We start from the raw sequence: 14,977 nt of genomic DNA, 5'->3' as shown, positions 1-14,977 counted from the left end.
AAGGGTTTTGAAGGGAGGGCTACAAGTAGGAAAAAGCTCAGGGTCACTAGAGCAAAATAAAATAAGGTTGCAGTACAAATCACCAAATTGGACCAGGATGCAAAAGAGGGTGATTCACTCAAATTTTTCAAAGAACATCACTGGGTTTTTGCATAGAGTTGAATTGTAGGCATCCACTGACATCTCCAAACACTTGGAAGAATTTTTAAAGAAATATTTAAGTGGGTTGTAGTGCAAAAGTGCCTACTGGACCAGATTGGAAAAGTTGGTGTAGAGCTCAAAATCTCCAATGCCAAAAGGTATTTTTGCATTAAAAGTGATGTGGAAACATCACATGACATCCCCAAATTTTGGTGGAAATTTTAACGGCATTTATCAAATGGTTGGAGTGCAAAACAGGCTCCAAATTCAAAGAAATCATTTCTGAGAGCATAAAGCTCTGAGAAAACAAATCTTGCAGTTAAACCCACTGTTAAAGAATTGTTTTATAAAGAGGGCATATAAGTCCAACAATACTCTTTGAAGGTTTTTCCACTAGAGGTAAAAATCCAAAATAACAAAAGGGTAAATCTTGACAAATGGAAAAGTTTTATTTCCTGGCAAAATTTAATAAATAAAACAAGGTCAAAACTTTGGGGTGTCACAACACTACCCCCCTTAAGAAAAATCTTGTCCTCGAGATTTGTTAAAAGCTGTTTTGAACAAAAACTGTTTTTATCAAAATAAATCATTCAACTGCACAAAAACAAAGCGGCTATAGTGAGAGGGCAATAAGTGGTGTAAAACCACAGTGTAATACACTGGCGTAGCGTGGGAAAATATCTATGGTTGGGAAAAAACGAGATATTTCCACGCGGATACAGTAATTTAGAATAAATTCTAAATTACTAAAATACGCTGGTCGTACCCGAGAGCACAGTGCTCTCTCTGGCTGACAGGTGGACCCAGGGCCCACTATCGGCCTCTTCTTCTACCTCTGGCTCTCTCTTCTCTCTCGCGAGCTCTCCCGCGCTTCCTCCATCGGCGATGCCTAGCTTGTAGGGCATCGAGGACGTACCGTGGTAGTGCGCGGCATGCTAGCTGCCGGTCCAGCGTGCACTCACCTCGCGGCCCAGTGCGCTGTCGGCACTGCTCGCGGACTCGCCTCCGAACACCGGCGGTCGAGCGACGAGTGGCGCTGGTGGACCTCGCCCACCGTACACCGATCTCGAGCTATAAAACGACCGTGGTGCTCCTCTCTTCTTCCTCACATCTGGCCTCGCTTCCACTTCTCCTTCCTTCTCCTCCACTGCTGTTAGCAGGAGCTCGAGACGAGGCTCTAATGGCGGAGGCGATGCCGGACTGGTATGTGGTCCTGGTGTGTGGAGGATTGGCGGTGCTGCTGGGGTTCTCCGTGCTCCTGTGCGCGATGATCCTGGATGATCGTCGAGATGCTGCCGCTCGAGTGTTAGCTCTTCGCGGCGGCGGCGATCACGTGGATTAGGCGCGGCCTCCAGGGCTAACTGATGTCGGTGTGCTGGGGCAACTCGTGCCTGAATGATCACTCACAAATCTCTCTCACTGAGACTGTGGTGTCCTCGAGTGTGGTTAGTTAGGCGCAACAATGTGCTCAAGGATTTGTAATAGTGCCCGAGGTCGAGTGGTTGCAGCTGTGAGTCTGCTGTTACGACGCTGCGCGAATAAAAAAAATCTATGTCGTGAAAAAGGTATACGCAGCAGTGACTCGGGGAAAGAAATCTCATCAAAATATGTTGTGAGGAAAAAATAAATTAAAACCAAACTAACAGCAGTAAAACTGCTCACATAACTGGAACTAAAGAGAATCGGATCCATCGCACAAAATTTGGGAACCACGAACACGCTACAGCACATAAATAAAATACTGGGATAATAAATACAGCGGAGGCGTTTACAAGGAAAACGGCAAAAGGACAGGGTCCTGAGAAAACGCCTCTGGTACTGGGGCACACTCCTCTTCTATCGGGGGAAGCAGGTTGACTAGTCGATGAATGCGCCTCTCCTGGTCAGGCCTCAGTGGTCTGCCAATAGCGATCCGAGGATTTAAATCAGCGAGGCTCTGGAGATAACCCATTACCCGCTGAGTTAAACGCTCCTGAGCGATAACGTACTGGGCAAGGTTGGCCAGTACTGGATCTCTCTCAACTCGTCCACCAGGAAAAGATGCAACTTCTCCGGGTGCTGCACGACTCGGAAAATAATAGTATCCTCGCTCGCTGGCATAGGGTACCGCGAATCGAAGACGAGCGAGCGCTTCGTACGCAGCAGCTTCTATGGCCATATGCGGAGTCGGCATGGATTTCCCCACGAAGGAGACTTCCGTTGGGTCTTGGTTTGGGTATGCGGGAGGGATGTGCACCACTGCCCAATATTTCGAGGTGGATGGGGTGATCCTCGATTTGAGCAACTCGTACTGGGGTGGACGGGTGGCACTCATAGTACTGCAGGTAAAGTCCCACAATAATTTAACAAAACTTCCCGGGGTTGCGTCTGGGGTTCTCAGATAAATACAGGGGGTCGGCATGGCAAAGGAATGGCTGAGAGAGTAGTGCACAAGGTGGGGAGTACTCGGCAAGGTCACGAGGTGGCCTTTATATAGCACCGGGGCTGGGTTATCTATCGGGGTGAAGGGTAACTGGTTGTCGATCCTGTTCTCGGGTCAAAGCCACAGATATACATATCACATAAATGTGACGCATTACTGTGGGTGCCGTCGGGGTTGGTCTAGTTAGCTGCGCCCGAAATTTAAAGAAAATGCAACTGTACGCTAACGTACACATGCATAGTTACTACTCCAAAAATAGGAGCGTTCAAGCAGTCAGCAAAAAGCGATACCAGGCCACACCGTTACAAAGCGTAGGGAAACCAAGGCTTGATACAACTCGAGCGACTTAGTCTACTTCGTTAATGTCTAAGTGGGCTGGCCTGGCGGGTGCCGAGTTTTCTCCACGGGTTCCTCCGTCAGGATTTGCCGGCTGAGGTTGAGGGGCTGCAGAGTCGGGGTAGTGGTGATGACCATCGCGGGGGTTGTTGGCCACAATCCCGTTGGAATGGGTTCCCAAAAGGCGACGAAGCACTTCTGGTGACACCAAAGTACTCTGGTTGATGGCTGGGGCGGACCTCAAGGGATCGATCGGATGTCCGAACAGCATGACTGGGTTGTCGGTGTCGGGCTCCGCGTCTCTTCTCGCCGGGGCTCGGCGAACCAGTTCTCCATGAGCTGCGATCAGATCAAGGGTGACCTGATCGAACAGTTGCTCTAGTGCGCTTACATAGCGCACCAGATGCAATAGTGTCAGATCCGTCTCGTGATCTCCGTTGGCAACCTGGGGCGGCCTACCATACCCGTCACGACTGGGGTAGTAGTAGAACGAGCGACAGTTAACTCTGGGCGACAGGTGCCGGAGTTGAACTATAGCTTCTCGGGCTGCCAGTTGGATGGCCTGTGGCTCAAAGGAAGTTGTCCTTCCAGTGAACCTGTAGGGGCGTTCTGGCGACAGACCCCTACCGTAGATGTGCATAGTGGCCCAGTACTGACGGCTCTCACCGTACATGGGTCCCTGGTACACAACATATTCAGGAGGCTCTTCTAATGCATAGGCACGGCGGGTGAGGTTTGCGAGCACGGTCACAAAACCTCCAAGGTTGGTTGCGGTGGTCTCATTGTGCACAATGGGGCCAGGCATCGAGGCTTGGTTTGGGGAAAGAGGCTGAGCTGTGCTGAGGCTAGCGTGCCCTTTTTATAGGGGAAAGGGGACGGAGTCTTCCTCCGCACGCTTGCGATAGAGACGGGTTGGGTGTCGGTCACTGGCGCGTGATCGACGGGCTAGGCCGATAGGTTGGGCACCGTCCGTCGAAAGGCGTCGGGTCACTGTGGGGCTATCTTACGCGGGAAGCTTGACCGGGGTTAGGTTAAGGTCTGGTGGTCTGGTTAACCTAGGTTTATTGACCAGGCTAAGATAGGGTTAGCCAATGGTCAGCCTGGCTCTGATACCAAGTCTGTCACGACCGGATTTTTGGGATAATAATTTCCCAGAAAACGGCCTTTGTGCTCACCAGCCCCAAGATTACTGTTAGCTGATGAGACACCAACTTGATACAAGAATTCCAAGCAAGGTACAAAAATATGCAGTACAAGGCCATTGTGGCCTAGGAGTACAACATTTGGTTTCTAGCGGTTGATGGCGGAAGCGGTCTGTGATACAACTGCGTCTATGGGACTACATTCCCACAAGAACAGCTGACCAGGATAACTCCTATCTTCGCGAGGCTGCTATCGTCAATACGTAGGTTCTGAGGCTGTCACCGCGATGCTTTTCTCCATGCGCGAAAATCTGGCCAAGACAATAGCCAGGGACAAGCCAGTGAGTACGTTTGAATGTACTCGCAAACATTAAGAACACGGGTATAATATAACAGGAGATAATCATACTCCGAAACATTTATGATGATAAGTCTGCCATGAAGTAAACAAAAATCTTTGATGCACGTGTGCAGAGAAAATATGGACGTGCAATACGGAAGTAAAAGAAATGCACTGAGCGAGTGTCTAAAATGACTCCTCGAAAGGATGCAAATAAATTAACGATGCCGCAGTCGGGCGTCTGAGCGACACCACAGAAAGGGCTTATAAAAGATAAATAAACAACAAGCATGCCGCAGTCGGGCATCTGAGCGACACCACATAAAGGGCTTATAAAAGATAAATAAACAACAAGCATGCCACAGTCGGGCGTCTGAGGGACACCACATAAAGGGCTTATAGAAGATAAATAAACAACAAGCATGCCGCAGTCGGGCGTCTGAGCGACACCACATATAGGGCTTATAAAAGATAAATAAACTACAAGCATGCCGCAGTCGGGCGTCTGAGCGACACCACATAAAGGGCTTATAAAAGATAAATAAACAACAAGCATGCCGCAGTCGGGCGTCTGAGCGACACCACATAAAGGGCTTATAAAAGAATAATCACAGTGAATATCCAGGAGGTAGAAGCATCCCAGGGATACTCAAAAAAATACATAATGTAAAAGGTTAGTCCATATTAATAATGAAATTAAAACATGATCCTCAGATGTCACAGGTCATAAACAAAAATCTAGTCTAGTCGTTTCTCCATCCGAAGACCGCACTGAGTTCTAGCTAATTCGTTCTCCATCCGAATACCGTTACTATGATCCAGTTAGCCGTGTCTCCATCCGAAAACCGTCACTGAGTTCTAGCTATTTCGTTCTCCATCCAAATACCGTTACTATGATCCAGTTAGCCGTGTCTCCATCCGAAAACCGTCACTGAGTTCTAGTTAAATCGTTCTCCATCCGAATACCATTACTAGATTTCACTCAGACTGTGGTCCTTACTCATGAACATGGCTATCCAAAAGATATGACCTCTGGAGAGGGTGTGCTCTTTACTCACGAGTAACGGATTTATTTAGCCCATCGGGACTAATTCCGCCTACGGCCTTTTAATTGAAAACACGCCCGACCTGCACACACCAGCTTAACTCACCGGTGTCTGGAATCACCCACGACACCTGCCAAGCAAAACTCTAAGTGGGGAGGCTACAACCTCGACGTAGCATGGGATCAAATTTATATTCGCGCGCTCTAAGGGGTGCCCCCCTCTCGGTCCCAGCCGGAAACACCCATGCCCCCGGACCAAGTGGCATGCCTACCGGAGGCCTCCGGTATCTTCCACTATGGCCTCTCTGTATGGTGTGTGCTTTGGTAAGGGGTTGACAACTTTCTGAACCATACCCCGTCTGCGACAGGGACAAGTGGTGGTACCAACAAATAGGGAAGCTACTGATCAAGACTCGACCTACGACCGACTTAGGTGGTTGAAGTGTCCTCCAACAATATTACCATTAATGGAATAAATCACCACTCATCAAGCCTCACCATGCCATACCGGACATACTCGTCTCGACGAGGGACTAGGGACAAGCTCGTGTCTACCCAAGACCACGACTTTCCCGGCTTCCTTCCGGTATGCATGAGGAGCTCACGAGGATGATCCAAATCACTAGCGTATCCATTGCTGACCACAAAATATCTCCAAAAAGCACTCATGCACGAGACTTTATCGTTACATAAAGATAGCGCATACTCCAAATCAAATGGTGTTGTAATCGTATCGGAACACCACAACAAAATATTATGCCAGAGTCCAGAAATGCTTGCCTTCAAGAGTATGCAAAGGATGCACTTTTTGAAAGCTTTCTCTCCTCTGCATTATCCCTATTTTGCAAAATATCCAAATAAAAATTATTTCAAACACAGTACAAAAAGTTGTCACAAATATTTTTGAAATAAATCTTAAAATAAACTAGATGAAATTTGGGAGAGGTAGGAAAAAGAATCAATTCATTTGGAGTTTTATTTTAAAAGTTATAGCTGGTCAAAGTCTGGTCAAAACTCGGTTTTTAATAAAGCCAGAAAAAGGAAAACGCTTCGAGGGGAATAGGCTTTCGCAGCAGAGGAGACGTACTCGGGACTTATGCGCCTTCACTTAAAACAGAGAAGACGGCGCGCGGGTCACTGACAGTGGGTCCAGAGGGCCCACTGGTCAGGTTTGACCGTTCTTCCCTCTCCCTCCTCTTCTCTGCCCGATGGGAGCGGGACTCCAGCGATCGCCGGCGACGAACGGCGGCTCCTCGAGGGCATCTGAGGGCAGGGATGGACTGGCCAGACCGAGGCGGTCCCCTTGGTGGTCGCTGGGTCGTCGGAGGTGGAAGGAGTCGCCGGCGGCGAGCTCCGCGGCGGAGGGGGCTACGGTGGTGAAGTGGTTTTTGGGCTCCGGTGGTCTCCGATCGAGGTTGGGTTGCTGGGCAGCTCCGCAAGGACAAGGGGAAGCTACTGGTGGCGCTAGTTGGGCGAGAGAGTGGCTGGCTACGACGTATTTCACCGGAGTTCGGTGGCGGCCAAACTGGCCGGAGTTGGTGAAGACGGTCTTCTCCGGTCAATCCACTGCTAGGGAAGCTCTGCGGGGAGGGTCTGAGGTCGCCTGAGGTCTTGCACGAGCTCGGGGGTCCCTTAAATAGCGCCCGAGGTTGGACCGCGGCGGCTGAAGATAAGATCGCCGGCGACAGCCATGCTGTAGCTGCAGGGCGACGTGGCGGCGACGAGCGCGTGCCGACGAGCTTCGGGATAAGACCGGGCTGTTCACAGGGGCAGCTGGCGCGCTGCGGTGGCTTGGGCGGCGCCGTCCATGTCAGAGGTTCGCCGCCGACGCTGGCGTGCCGCCAAGAGCTCTGCCAGCGGCGCTGCAGGGCGCCAGGGGTGGCGTGGGGAGTGGGCGAGGCTAGTGCGCTGCTCAGCAGGTGAGCAGGGGCCAGGGACGGGTCGCGTCGAGTGCGGCAGTGCGGCGCGGCGGATCAGTGCGCGCGCGTGCAAAACGTGCACTCTGGGCGCGCCCAGAGCACGCACGGAACCTGCTCGACGAAATGCCAGGGCGGTCTAGAGCGCGAGGGTGGGGCTGGCAATTAACAGGACTAGGATAGAGGCAGCTAGGAGTTCAGTGGACAAGGTTGCTGGGTCATTGGAGCAAGTTCACAGTGCAAACTAGGAAACATGCCCAAAACTGACTGTGCACACCAAGTGCTCAACAGAATGCCAAGTTCACTTAGGCAATTCTTGGAGTGGCCAAAATCTCCAGATCAGGGTCTCTTTAGGTGTGGATGATGAAGTCAAGATCATATGGGCAAAACCAGAAACTTCTTAGTGCAAGATTTGCAAAACTCCAGTTTTGGACAGAAAGAAAATGGATTTATAGCATGCACTTAAAAACCTCCAATGAGTCCACTCTCCTGGACTTAAGGGTTTTGAAGGGAGGGCTACAAGTAGGAAAAAGCTCAGGGTCACTAGAGCAAAATAAAATAAGGTTGCAGTACAAATCACGAAATTGGACCAGGATGCAAAAGAGGGTGATTCACTCAAATTTTTCAAAGAACATCACTGGGTTTTTGCATAGAGTTGAATTGTAGGCATCCACTGACATCTCCAAACACTTGCAAGAATTTTTAAAGAAATATTTAAGTGGGTTGTAGTGCAAAAGTGCCTACTGGACCAGATTGGAAAAGTTGGTGTAGAGCTCAAAATCTCCAATGGCCAAAAGGTATTTTTGCATAAAAAGTGATGTGGAAACATCACATGACATCCCCAAATTTTGGTGGAAATTTTAACGGCATTTATCAAATGGTTGGAATGCAAAACAGGCTCCAAATTCAATGAAATCATTTCTGAGAGCACAAAGCTCTGAGAAAACAAATCTTGCAGTTAAACCCACTGTTAAAGAATTGTTTTATAAAGAGGGCATATAAGTCCAACAATACTCTTTGAAGGTTTTTCCACCAGAGGTAAAAATCCAAAATAACAAAAGGGTAAATCTTGACAAATGGAAAAGTTTTATTTCCTGGCAAAATTTTAATAAATAAAACAAGGTCAAAATTTTGGGGTGTCACACAAGGTAGGCACAGAGGACAAGTAGGCCTTCAACTCTTGCAAAGCTGCATCTGTTTCCGGGGTCCACTTCATAGGGCCGGCCTTCTCCAAGATCTTGAAGAACGGCAGGGCGCGCTCGGCAGACTTGGAGATGAACCTTCTTAGCGCGGCAACACATCCTATCAGGCGCCTCACATCCTTAATTGTCCTTGGCGCTTGGATCTACTCGATGGCCTTGATCTTGTCGGGGTTCGCTTCGATCCCGCGATGGGATACAAAGAACCCAAGCAACTTGCCGGAGGGAACACCAAATACACACTTCTCCGGGTTGAGCTTCAGATTGATCTTGTGCAGATTATCAAATGTCTCCCCCAAATCTTGAATAAGGGTGGCCTTATCCTTGGTCTTGACCACAATATCATCTATATAGGCCTCTATGTTTCTATGTAACTGTGGCTCAAAACCAATCTAGATTGCCCTTGCAAAAGTGGACCCGGCACTCTTTAATCCGAATGGCATGCGGACAAAGCAGTACGTACCACATGGAGTGATGAACGACTTCTTCTCTTCATCTTCCTTGGACAGGAAGATTTGGTGATACCTAGAGTGTGCGTCCAGAAAGGAGAGAAAATCACAACCTGAAGTGGAGTCCACAATCCGCTCGATGCGCGGCAAGGGAAATGGGTCTTTTGGGCAAGCCTTGTTGAGATCTGTGAAATCTATGCAAAGCCTCCACTTACCGTTAGCCTTCCAAACTACCACTAGATTTGCCAACCACGTGGGATGCAGTACTCCTCTGACCAAACTAGTTGCCTCAAGCTTCCTGATCTCTTCTGCAATGAACTGTTATCTCTCCAAAGCCTGCTTCCGGACTTTCTACTTGACAGGTCGGGCATGTGGCCAGACAGCAAGATGGTGCTCGATTACCTCCCTGGGAACACCGAGGATATTATATGGTTGCCAGGCAAACACATCGATATTCGCCCGCAGGAAGGCAACAAGCGCGCTTTCCTATTTGTCATCGAGGGTGGCGTTGATAGTGAAAGTACCACCAACGCCAGCCAGCTCTGTCGGGACCTTCTTCACTTGGGGTGCGGCAACCTTGGATCTCTTGCTGTTAGAACACTCGGACATGTAATCAACGGGTGACGTGCACTCTGTAGGGGCAGGCTTCCCCGACTCTTTGCCGGCGTCCCTACAACCACTCTTCTTTCCTTTGCTTTCCTTTGTGGGAGCTACCGCTGTCGCTGCCTCTGCCGCGACCGCGTCCTGGTACATCTTGTCCACACAAATAATTGCATCCTTCTCATCTGATGGGATGGTGATGACTCCCAGTGGCCCAGGCATCTTCAAGGTGTTGTAGGCATAGTGGGATGCCGCCATGAACTTAGCCAATGCCGGGCGTCCAAGAATCCCATTGTACGGCAAGGGGAGATCAACCACATCAAACACAATCCTGTCATTCCGGTAATTCAGTTCTCCCCAAACGTTACCGGCAACGTGATCTTTCCCTTAGGATGGCTCCTGCCGGGATTAACTCCTTGAAACATGCCGGTAACCTCTAGCTCATCTTCTCCTATCTGAATCTATCTGATGACTACCGAGGAAATCAGATCCAACCCGGCCCCACCATCCACCAACATCTTTGTGACCTTGAGGTTGCGAATTGTTGGGGAGACCAACAACGGCAAACATCCTACCGCAGTGGTACGGCTAGGATGGTCCTCCTCGTCAAAGGTGATGGGCGTACGGGACCATTTGAGCGGCTTCCGGGCCTCTGGCACTGGTTCCACGGCATTGACCTCTCGTGCCCACCGTTTGAGCTGGCGGTGAGAAGTGTGTAAACATGCACCTCCGTCAATGCACACGTCGTCTATGGCCTTCTGAAACTCTTGCTCACTGGTTTCCTCTTCATCCCCTCCGTCACTTTCATCTTCACATGGCTCCTTCTCTCGACCTCTGGCGGGCTTTCCTTGGTTCCAAAAGGGTTTGCCGGGGCGATTTACTTCACCACCCCGGCCTTACCGCCAGCGACATTCTGACCTTTTTCCTTATCACGCTTCTCATATTCTGCTCTCTGTTTTTGACAAGCTGCTCAACTTTGTAACACTCTTGAAGGTCGTGGCCCTTGGTCCTATGAATCTTGCAGTACGGCCCATCGCCTTTCCCAGCTTTCTCGGCAGCCGCGGCCTTATGACAATCAATGCACACGATAGCTTCCTTGCCGGGGGCCTCAGCTTTGGCCTTCTTGCTGGTACTAGGCGTACCAGATCCTTCAACAATCATCACTGCCTTATCTCTTCGCTTCTTACTGCGCTTCTTGCTCTTCTTCTGACTGGTTGATTCGTCCTCATCCTCTGAATCAACGTTGGTGCAATCTTCCTCTCCGGGCAACCTCCTTCCCTCCTCCATCCGAGCACACTTATCCACTAATGTGTAAAGCTCATTCACAATCTTGGGCAACCGCACGTTCATCTTGGAACGAATACGACGGTTGCGCACATTGGACTGGAAGGCAACTATTACGGCTGCCGCATGGATATTTGGGATATTTCTATGAACTTTGTTGAATCTCTGTAGATACTTATGGAGGGTTTCTCCTCCCTTCCGCTGGAGAAGCTGCAAATCGCTGGGCCTACTGGGGGTTCCTGATGACTGTCAGTGAAGGCGCAAATGAACTCGTGGCACAGGTCAGCCCACGACGAATTGGAGTTCTCCAGTAGGTGCATCAGCCAAGACCTCACATTTGACTTGACGGCCAATGGGAAGTAGTTGGAAAACACCTTCTCATCTCTTCCCTCGGCAGCCTGAACAACAATGGTGTAGATGCTCAGGAACTCTGCCAGGTTCAGCCTCCCGTCGTACTTCTCAGGTATCTCTGGCTTGAATGTGCGAACGAATGGCCAACGGACTTGCCGCAGCTCTCGTGTAAAGGCAGAGAAACAAACCTCGAAAGGTAGGCACCTGCCAACACCGAGCGCAGGCTCGTCGACGTTAAGGCCGTCGCACCTGTCGGTCTGGCGGAGGTTGTCGCGGCGTTGCTCGATGATGATGCACGCATCTCCTCTCCGCCCATCCTCTGAGGCTCGATGTTGGCCTGGATGTACTCAAAGGTCAGAAGAGGCCATCGAGACATCATCGTGATCTTGATTCTGTTGCGCTTGCGCTGGCGGTCGTGGTGGGGACTGCACCATGGGGATGGCCCCTTCCGTACGGTCGGCCGCATGAGCTGTTGCTGTCACTTGGGGAGGTCGTGGCGGGCCAGCTCGCCGTGAGCCCCAGCTTTGGTGAAACCGAGCAGGCTTTGGATGGTGGCATGCCATTTGTCCATCTGCTCGGCCGCTGGCGGAAACCTCATCAGCAGCTGAGCTCGCTGTTGGTGTCAAAACTGGCAGATCTCGGGTAGGGGGTGCCGAACTGTGCGTCTAAGGATCGAAGGTAACAGGAGGCAGGGGACACAGTTTTTACCCAGGTTCGGGCCCTCTTGATGGAGGTAATACCCTACTTCCTCCTTGATTGACTTTGATGAGTATTGGGGTTACAAGAGTTGACCTACCTTGAGATCGTAATGGCTAAACCCTAGATGTCTAGCCTGTATGACTATGCTCACCTCTACGGACTAAACCCTTCGGTTTATATAGACACCTAAGGGGGCTAGGGTTGTACAGAGTCGGTTTATAGATAAAGGAATCTTCATATCCACACGCCAAGCTTGCCTTCCATGTTAAGGAGAGTCCCATCCGGACACGGGGAAAGCCTTCCATCTTGTATCTTCACGGCCCATGAGTCCGGCCCATGTCGCATAGCCCGGATGCCCGAAGACCCCGTAATCCAAGACTCCCTCAGTAGCCCCTGAACCTGGCTTCAATGATGATGTATCCGGCACACAGACTATCTTCGGCATTGCAATGCGGGTTCCTCCTCCGAATACTCCAAAGTAGTCTTCTGAACAAGAGATCTATATCCGTCTCTGTACAATAGGTTAACCTTCCAACCATGAAAGCATAATACATAAAATATATCTATCGCCAGCTTTTTCCAGTGGAACGTCACGTTTGGCTCTGGTATCATCTCGAACCATTTTCGGGCCTCCCGCCTTGCGTTTCAATACGCAACTCCCTTTGACACGTCTTGTCAAGGCAAAGATCGTGTCCCCTCATTGCGGGATTCTCATCAATACATATTTGGGTAATCCAACTGTGCCGTTCGCACGACTCCTTGGGAACAAGCGAGTTTTAAGGCTTGAGGGAGGGGGACGCTTGATATTCGTAGTACATATAAGTGGATAGAATCCAACTATTCCACCCTACGCCTCATTCTCTCTCTGCCTTTCCATCCTCGAGCTCCAGCGCCCAAGTTCCAAGCTTTTCTCCCCTTTCTGACTCCTCTGACTATGGCCAGCTCTCAAGGCAAGTGGATGGCCTCCTCCATCATGGAGTGACACGTCTCCAACGTATCTATAATTTTTGATTGTTCCATGCTATTATATTATCTGTTTTGGATGTTGATACGTCTCCAAAGTATCTATAATTTTTGATTGCTCCATGCTATATTATCTACTATTTTGGACATTATTGGGCTTTATTATTCACTTTTATATTATTTTGGGACTAACCTATTAACCGGAGGCCCAGCCTAGAATTGCCTTTTTTTGCCTATTTCAGAGTTTTGCAGAAAAGGAATATCAAACGGAGTCCAAACGGAATGAAACCTTCGGGAACATGATTTTCAGAACGAACAAGATCCAGGAGACTTGGACCCTACGTCAAGAAATAAAGGAGGAGGCCACGAGGTAGGGGGGCGCCTACCCCCCAGGGTGCGCCCTCCACCCTCGTGGGCCCCCTGTTGCTCCACCGACGTACTCCTTCCTCCTATATATACCTACGTACCCCCAAACTATTAGATACGGAGCCAAAAACCTAATTTCACCGCCGCAACCATCTGTACCCACGAGATCCCATCTTGGGGCCTGTTCCGGAGCTCTACCGGAAGGGGCATCGATCACGGAGGGCTTCTACATCAACACCATAGCCCCTCCGATGAAGTGTGAGTAGTTTACCTCAGACCTTCGGGTCCATAGTTAGTAGCTAGATGGCTTCTTCTCTCTTTTTGGATCTCAATACAATGTTCCCCCCCTCTCTCGTGGAGATCTATTTGATGTAATCTTCTTTTGTGGTGTGTTTGTTGAGACCGATGAATTGTGGGTTTATGATCAAGTTTATCTATGAACAATATTTGAATCTTCTCTGAATTCTTTTTTGTATGATTGGTTATCTTTGCAAGTCTCTTTGAATTATCAGTTTGGTTTGGCCTACTAGATTGATCCTTCTTGCAATGGGAGAAGTGCTTAGCTTTGGGTTCAATCTTGCGGTGTCCTTTCCCAGTGACAGTAGGGGCAGCAAGGCACGTATTGTATTGTTGCCATCAAGGATAACAAGATGGGTTTTTTTATCATATTGCATGAATTTATCCCTCTACATCATGTCATCTTGCTTAAGGCGTTACTCTATTTTTATGAACTTAATACTCTAGATGCATGCTGGATAGTGGTCGATGAGTGGAGTAATAGTAGTAGATGCAGGCAGGAGTAGGTCTACTTGTCTCGGACGTGATGCCCATATACATGATCATACCTAGATATTCTCATAACTATGCTCAATTCTTTCAATTGCTCAACAGTAATTTGTTCACCCATCGTAAAATACTTCTGCTCTCGAGAAAAGCCACTAGCGAAACCTATGGCCCCTGGGTCTATCTTCATCATATTAATCTTCCAACACTTAGTTATTTCCTTTGATTTTTATTTTGCTTTTATTTTACTTTGCATCTTTATCACAAAAATACCAAAAATATTATCCTATCATATCTATCAGATCTCACTCTCGTAAGTGACCGTCTAGGGATTGACAACCCCTTATCGCGTTGGTTGCGAGGATTTATTTGTTTTGTGTAGGTGCGAGGGACTGGCGCGTAGCCTCCTACTGGATTGATACCTTGGTTCTCAAAAACTGAGGGAAATACTTATGCTACTTTGCTGCATCACCCTTTCCTCTTCAAGGGAAAACCAACGCAGTGCTCAAGAGGTAGCAAGAAGGATTTCTGGCGCCGTTGCCGGGGAGGTCTACGCAAAAGTCAACATACCAAGTACCCATCGCAATCCCTTATCTCCCGCACTACATTATTTGCCATTTGCCTCTCGTTTTCCTCTCCCCCACTTCACCCTTGCCGTTTTATTCGCCCTTCTTCCGTTCGTTCTTTTGGTTGCTTGTGTTACCATGTGCCTTCTTTTTGCTTGCATCTTTGCTTGCTAAAAATCTATTGATATGGATCCACTTAAAGTGTTCTACTTGGATCATCTTCGAACCTTATGCGCTCGTGCTGAAAGCCCAACTAGCCTAGTTGATGGGAAATCTTTAGATGAGCATGCTCATTTTGTGCGTCACCGTTTGTCTGAAAAAGGGAAACTCTTATGGAATCAAATAAACAAATTGCTGTGTTATGCTTGGAATCTT

The sequence above is a fragment of the Aegilops tauschii genome, chromosome 2 (genome assembly GCF_002575655.3).
Source record: "Aegilops tauschii subsp. strangulata cultivar AL8/78 chromosome 2, Aet v6.0, whole genome shotgun sequence".
Taxonomy (NCBI): Eukaryota; Viridiplantae; Streptophyta; class Magnoliopsida; order Poales; family Poaceae; genus Aegilops; species Aegilops tauschii.
Note: the sequence above shows the minus strand (reverse complement) of the source record.